We start from the raw sequence: 8056 nt of genomic DNA on the forward strand, positions 1-8056 counted from the left end.
CCCGAGATGTAATTGACATACAACATTATATTAGTTTTGGGTATACAAAATAATGATTTGATATTTGTGTATATTGCAAAATGATCACAATAACATCTTTTAATATCTAACATCTGTCACCATATGTAGTTACAGAATTTTTTTCTTTGTGAGAACTTTTAAGATTTACTCTCAGCAACTTTCAAAAATGCAATACAGTAGTATTAATTATAGCCACCATGCTGTACATTGCATCTCCATGACTTATTTTATAACTGATTCCCTTCACCCCTCCCCCACCTCTGGTTACCACCAATATGTTGTTCTCTGTATCTATGAGCTTTGTTTTATTTTTTGGGTTTTTTTTTTTTTTTTTTTGGTTGGTTTTTGTTTTAGATTCCACATGTAAGTGGGATCATATGATATCTGTCTTTCTCTGACTTTTTTTTTCACTTAGTATAATGCCCTCAAGGGCCATTTATGTTGTTGCACATGGCAAGATTTTATTTTATGGCTGAATAGTATTCCACTGTGTACATATACCACATCCTTAGCCTTTCTTTAAACATGCTCAGGACTGCACCGTTTAACTTTTTAATGCTCCTTTTTGACTCTTTCATCCCTACTCAGTTCTCTATCTCCTTCTAACACAGCTTGACATAGTACAGGGATGGCAGATCTGTGCGATGTTTTTGTCAATACTAGCATGCCACAGAATTCCATTGCCATGTAAGATGGCTTTTAAATTAAAAAAATTTTTTTTTTTTACTATGACATTCCAATTAGAATGGAAAAAAGGACATGGAGGAAAGAGGGTTTTTAGCAAATTGAATTTCTATTTTGAATTTATTTTGATAAACATGGAAATCCTTAAATGATCTTTCCCAGGTACATACTGTGTAAACTTGACAAGAGGTTTATAGCTCTCTTTTTGTATATAATTACATACCTACATATAGTCCTGGGGACTACATGACAACCTTTCATGATATGATGATAGTCTGAAAAGTGCTTTCATTTGCCCATTGGACTTTTATGCTGTTGGCTTAGAGGTGCTATTTAAAAAAAAAGAAATCTCCCCAATCTTTAAACTAAATTGGATGTTATAATGTGATTTCTTAATGAACTTTTAATGTTCATTTAATTTTGTCATTGCTCATGATTTGTTTTCTTAAATATCTTTTGTTAATTGAGCTATAATTGGCATAATGTAGTTTAGGTGTACAGTATGATTTGATGTTTGTATATATAGCAAAATGATCATCCTAGTAAGTCTAGTTAACAGCCATCATCACATATAGTTACAGTTTTTTAAAATTAAATTTATTGGATTTAATTAAATTTATTGGTTAAATTTATTAACCAATTTATTTGGTTAATAACATTATATTACTTTCATGTGTACAATTTTATAATACCTCATCTGTATATTGCATTGTGTGCTCACCACCCCAAGTCTGGTCTCCTTCCATCACCGTATACTTGACTCCCTTTACCCTCTTCCTCTCACCCCTCTTCCTCTCCAGTAACCGCCCTTTTGTCTTTGTGAGTTCGTTTGTTCTGTTTGGTTGTTTGTTGCTTTCTGTTTTATATCCCACATATGAGTGAAATCATTTGGGTTTTGTCCTCTTCTGTCTGACTTATTCGCTTAGCGTGATACTCTCAAGATCCATCCATGTTGTCATGAATGGCAGTATTTCATCTATTCTTGTGGCTGAGTAATATTCCATTGCATATATGTAGCACATCTTTATCCATTCATCCATCAAAGGACACTTAGGTTGTTTCCATGTCTTAGCTATCATGAATAATGCTGCAATAAACATTGGGGGTATGTATATCTTTACAAATAAATATCAATTTCAGGGGGTAGACATCCAGAGAGGGATTGCTGGGTCATCTGATAGCTCTAGTCAATTTTTTTGAGGAACTTCCACACTATATTCCATAGACTTCACCATTTTACATTCCCACCAGCAGTGCATGAGTTTCTTTTTCTCCACATCCTCCCAACACTTGTTTCTTCGTAGTGATAATAGGCATTCTAATAGGTGTGAGATGGTATCTCATTGAGGCTTTGATTAGCATTTCCCTTACAGCTAGTGAAGTTCAGCATCTTTTTATATATTTTTGGGCTTTGTATGTCTTCTTAGGGAAAGTGTCTGTTCAGGTCCTCTGTCCATTTTTTAATTAAATTGTGTTTTGTTGTATGAGTTCTTTATGTATTTTGGATGTGTTGTTTGCAAATTATCTTCTCCCATTTAGTTGCTTGCCTTTTTGTTTTGTTAATGGCTTTTTTTTTCTGTGTAGAAGCTTTTTAGTTTAATATAGTCCCATTCATTTTTGCTTTTACTTCCTCGTCTTTGGGGTCAAATTTATAAAATCCTCTCTGAAACCAATGTCCATTGGTTTAGTGCCTCTGTTTTCTTCTACATATTTTATTGTTTCAGGTCTTATATTTGATCTATTTTGAGTTAATTTTGTTGTGTTATTGCAGTCTAATTGACTGTTTAGAGTCCTTCTCTACAACATGTCATTTTAAAATTAAAAAAAATAATAAAAAGCTTTTTTTTCTACCAGTAGCATACTGTTTTGATTATTGTAGCTTTGTAGTATAATTTGAAGTCAGGGAGTGTGATGTGAGGATTTCCTGTGGCCATTTTTACTTTTATTTCCTGGTAGCTATTTGTCTGCATTGTTTCTTTTCCCTGTGTTTCTGTCTGTTATTTTAGTTTAGTGGAATTCTATGATTTTTTTCCCTCTGTCTCTTTTTTTTTTATTTTATGTGTCCCAGTTCTGGAGTTCCCCCCCACCCCCCATATGTACTGTTTCATATATATAGTAGTTCTTTTTCTCCTGATTGCATCTTCATCCTCCAGTGCAAGTTCAGTCCTTTTCCTTTCTCCCTTTTACTATTTGTTGTCACAGATTATTCCCTTTTTTGCTGTGAGTTCGTTTCTACACCGCAGTAGCTATTGTCTTTTTTTAAAAAAGTTTTTACCTTTAACCTTTATGCTATATTTCAGTGTTTAATAACCCTATTCTGAACAAGGGTTGCAATTTCCTGCTTCTGTCACTCAGCTCACTCATAGTTTTGTATCCTTTTGCCTTTTTGTTTCAGGTAGAAGATCACCCTTCAATATTTCTTGTAATGCAGGTCTTGTGATGGTAAATTCCCTCAGCTTTTGTATGTCTGGAAAAGCCTTTATTTTATCCTTCATATCTAAAGGGTAAGTTTGCTGGATATGTTATTCTTGGCTGCTGATTTTTTCTTTCAGTGATTTGAACATTTGATTTCTCTGTCTCCTAGCTTGTAGGATTCCTGCTAAAAAATCTGATGATAATCTAATGGGTTTTCCTTTATAGGTTACCATTTTCCTTGACTGCCTTGAGAATTCTTTCTGTCATTAATTCTTGACAGTTTTCATATAATGTGCCTTGGAGAAGGCCTTTTTGGATTGAGATAATTAGGTCTTCTGGTAGCTTCTTGGATTCGAGGATCCACTTCTTTCCGTAAACTTGAGAAATTCTCATTGATTATTTGTTTGACCAGGTTCTCTCTTCCCTTCTCCTTCTCTTCGCTTTCTGGTATATCTGTAATTCTTATATTGCTCTTTCTGATGGAGTCAGATAGTTCTCATTTAATTTTTTCTATTCTTTTTTTTTTTTTACTCTTAATTCTCTCTTCCACCTGAGTCATTTCTGTATTTCTATCTTCTGTGTCACTAATTTTTTCCTCTATTTGATCTTCTCTGTTTCCTTAGTTTGCTACTTCATTCTTCATCTCATTTATTTAGTTCATCTTTATCTCTTCAGCTCCAAAATTTGTTTGGTTCTTTTTTTTTTATAGTTTCAGACTTTTTGTTGAAGTACTCCATTTGTTCGTTAATTTTATTTCTGAGTTCATTGAATTGCTTTCCTGACTTGTGCCTTGTCGAGTTTTTTCAGAACTTCAGTCTTGAATCTCTTATTTAAATCCGTCTTCTATGTTTTAAGTTTATTTTCTGGAGTTTTTTCCTTTTCTTTCTAAGTTCTCTTGTTACCTTGGTTATTCATTGTACTTAATGAATTATTTATCTGCCTGGGCATTTGTGGGAATGAGATCTGCTTTTTAAAAAGTATTTGACACTTCAGTGTTTAGGAGGTTGATATGTAGAGGTGTATCTTTTGTTTTCCAGTACGTGGCGGAGAAGCACAAGTTTTTATTTTCTCTTGCCTGCACTGCTGGGGCTTCTGGGATTTCTGTGGGACAGTGGTGCCTCCACCGTCGAAAATGCCCCATATTCTCTGAGAAGGTGGGCATCCTCTTTAGGACCAGGTTGCCTCGATCTCAGGGCACTACTCCTGTGGATTGGAAGTGGTAGGCTGTGGGTCTCCTGGCTGTATGTTTCCAGCACTGCCTTCCTGTAGCCAGAAACTGCTAGCAGAGCTGCTGTGTCGGATGAGTTGAACCAGCTGCCTCTACCACACTGGGGTTGCACTGGGTGCGGGATGGGTGGGCGGCGAGTGGGGGGTGGAAGCAGGTTCATGCTTCGATAGTTCTGCTCTGTCTTGTGGGTTTAGCTGCAACAAGTACAGACCGTTTATGCTTGAATTTTTTTTTTTTCAGTTCTTTCGCGATCTATTCAGTGAGGATTTTACTGACAGGCAGGCCACAGAGGGATGGAGTATGCAGGTTCCCCTGTCTGCCAAATCCTTTGCCTGGTACTGCTGGGCTGCAGAGTGCTGTGATTTTTTTTTTTTTTTTTTATACCACTTATATGCCTCTGATCCTGGTCCCATCCTCAATGTGTGCCAGCCACCTAGGCCTGATTGCTGTCTCTGTCCCTCTGGTTTGCCCAGTACAGGTTTCAGCCCAACTCTTTACTGCTATCATATCACCTGGGGCCACTTCCAGCATGGGACTTCTGTCTCTGCCCTTCTTCTCCCAGGCCATCTCTGCTCTTTGCTTAGATCACCTTCAGATGTCTCAATGCTTGGATCTCTCAGATGTGTTTGTGTTGAGTTGGGAATCCTTTGTTGAAGTATAGCTGTCCAACCTGTTGTAACTTCAAGGGGAGAGACTTGGAGGTCCTCTCTAGCCGTAATGCTGTTGATGTCCCCAATTTTTTTTTCTTATGGTAACTTTTAAGATCTCTTTATTAAATATCTGCTAATTAAATTTCAAGTCATTAAATTTTGATATGGGGATACTTTTGGTTTTTAAAATGGTCAGCAATTAAAAAGAAAACTAAAAACCAAAGAGATAAAAAGTCTGAGTTTTGAAAATAAGTCTAGTTACAGACATGTAATTATATTAGCCCATGTTATTCCTTTCCTTTTTGTCCTTATTCGAGTGCCAATGTTGCCTAAAATGCATGTCTAGCAACTAAAACTATACTTTCTGTTGTAATTTCTCTTTTGATCATTTAAACTTGTTTTTGAGTTATTGTGAAAGTCTCTTCTGCACTATGAATTGTTTTATATGAAGAAACAAGAAGGCATTGGCCGAAGATTCCACTCTTTGCTTTATACTCTAATTGATGAGATGCTGGGATAGGAGTTCCCTTGCTAAAGAGATGGACAATAAGTTAACCATTTTAAACTTCAGAAGGTCAATGTTAATTGTACTTTTATTGAAATCAATGACTAAAATCCACTACGTATCCGTGACATGCGACTGTTTGTTTTCAACTCGGCTTTGACTGGAAACCTACTTATCAACCCTGGCATTATGATTGATGGCACATCTTTTGGGGTCAGATGAATTAAGTCAGAGTCTGTCTCTGCTTAGCCTCTTTTGACTTAGTTTCCTCTTCTGTAAAATTAGGATAGTATTGTCTAACTAGCAGTATTGTGAGGATTAAAAATTATAATGTATGTAAAGCACTTGGCATGGTGCCTTGGCACATGGCACATTTTAAATGGCAGCTATTAAAAATGATACTCTCACTCCTTAGCCCTTTGTAATCTGGTTTCTGCCTTTATCACCCTAATGGAAATGGTTTTCTTTACATCACTCTTGATGTCTTATTTGCAAAACTGTAAGGATACTTTTTAGTTTTTATCTCATTTGATGGGATTGAGTATTCAAACTCATAACATTTATTGCGAGGCAGTTGAGCACTTAATGGTTAATGCATGGGCTCTTGAGGCTAACTGAATTTGAATCCAGTTAGTTAACTTTCTTAAGCCTTAATTTCCTCATCTGTAAAATGCAGATGCTATGAGGATCATATAAAATATGTGCACAACTCTTAGAACAGTGCACCTCACTCACAAAAAAGTGAGCAATAATATTAGATGTTATTGTGAAGCATCTTCTCAGTGCCAGGCACTGCCCGATTAGGGGAAATGCAAAAGCAGCATCATGGCAATGAGATACAACCTCAGCTGGCTACATTTGGAGTTCATTTTGGTTGAAGAAGGCATTGTCAGTGGGGATGGAGTGGGGGCTGCTCTTGAGAGCCATTTAAGAGGTGGGGACCACAGGACTGGTAATTGTTAGGTTGTAGGAGAATGGGAGGGTCAGGAATAACTGGCAAGGATCATCACTGGGTACGAGGCTGGGTCTTTCATTATGAGGAAGACCTGATTTGGCAACTTTTGATAAGTTTTGGCATTGTTGATTCAAGGTGCCTGCAGCTCATCTAAGTAGAGAGCTCCAGTAGGTGAATGTTAGCATCCGGAGTGAGGAGATATGTAAAACTGGCAGGAAGCTGTAAATGAGTGTGTCTACCTTGAGCAGAGGCTCAAGGGAACCACCAACTTTTAAAGAAGAGTGAGAAGGAAGGTGTGGCTAGATAAATGAAATGAAAGGAGAGCTAGGCGAGTGAGGTCCCAGAAGTCAGAAGAGGGTGTGACCCTAAATGTTAAATGTGAGTTGTTAAAGGTCAGGTAAGGATTGAAACTCAGACTTTGCTTTAGAATCTGAGACTTTCCTGGAGACCTTGAAGTTTTCCTTTGTCTTTGCTATTTATTTGCCCCTCTGAGGGTCTATTATGTCTACACTTGCTGCTTGGTGAGGGGGAGGGAAAATGGTTTATATACAGTGCTCTGGTTAGCTGGGTCCTTGCACAGGGTTTCTTTAACACTAGCAAGTGTGCACATCTTTGCTTTGTCTTGAATAATCTGGCATATTACTGATTAGTGTACTTTATTAGGCTCAGGGTTTGCAACCCTCAGCCTTAAAGCCCTTCAGATATTTCAAATATTACAGAATATTTAAGAAATGCTACTTTCATTTTTATGTTCAAAATAGGCCTCTCTCCCACATCTAGGTGAGTTCCTGCCATTCTCTCTCAGCACAAGATCAGTATATTTCCTGAAGTGGGATATAGAGCAGGATTGCCTCTCCCATCTTCCTCTCTCATTCTCCCTGTAGTATCCCCACCCTCAACTGCCAGCCTCTGCAAAACTTTGAAAAGGGTATGACTTTATAGGTAAGCTTTTAAGGAATTTCCCATTTAGCTTAAGGTTGAAAATCTAGTTTAAGATGAATGGTGGTTTTGTTGTTTGTGTCAAGTGAACCTTTTGGTCTGGGTCATAGGTAGTGGTTTAGTGTGTCTTGAATAAAAGCAAGTCAGAGACTATTTAGAAAATATTATCTGAGAATATGGAATCCCTATCCAGTCCAAAGATTCTAATTTTGAACTTGAACAAGTAGCCATGTGGTATAAAGTACATGGGCTTTGGAGAGAGAGAGAGAGATTGTGAAAGGACTCATGTATCTGGCATAATGAATGTTAATTTACTTTCTAATAAAGTATTATAATCAAGTTGCAAAATTACATATTTCTGCCCTCACTAGTCCCTTGTAGAAATATGTTTGTTTCCTCTATTTTCCTCTATTTTCTTGACGCCACTATCTCTTGTCTCTTTCATTTGAACTAGTTGTGATCACCTGTTGCCTCAGTGTATCTTCTTATCATTTGATTTCCCAGAGTATGATTTCAGAGGTCACCAGTGATCTTGCCCAATGGAGAATTATGCAGAGCTCAGTTTCTCTGAGTACTTTTTGAAGGCTCAGAGATCGTCTTACTCTTAATGCTTGTTGACGTCTCAGCAGCACTTGGCCAGTACCTCTTTCTTCTTAAAA

At 37.1% G+C, this 8056-nt stretch overlaps 1 protein-coding gene across 3 annotated transcripts in view; it reads left to right on the forward strand.

Annotated features, from left to right (window-relative positions):
- TMEM248 (transmembrane protein 248) overlaps nt 1-8056 on the forward strand; it is a 41181-nt gene that overhangs the window by 2309 nt on the left and 30816 nt on the right. The window contains exon 1 of one of the 3 annotated variants that reach the window (XM_015594667.1): nt 3171-3209. The exons of the other annotated variants lie outside the window; for them this stretch is intronic. The gene's annotated coding sequence lies outside the window, so the exon portion shown is untranslated. Of the gene's footprint in view, nt 1-3170; nt 3210-8056 lie in introns of those variants that run through there. 3 annotated transcript variants of the gene reach the window in all.

The sequence above is a fragment of the Pteropus alecto genome, unplaced genomic scaffold (genome assembly GCF_000325575.1).
Source record: "Pteropus alecto unplaced genomic scaffold, ASM32557v1 scaffold68, whole genome shotgun sequence".
In the NCBI taxonomy this organism is placed as follows: Eukaryota; Metazoa; Chordata; class Mammalia; order Chiroptera; family Pteropodidae; genus Pteropus; species Pteropus alecto.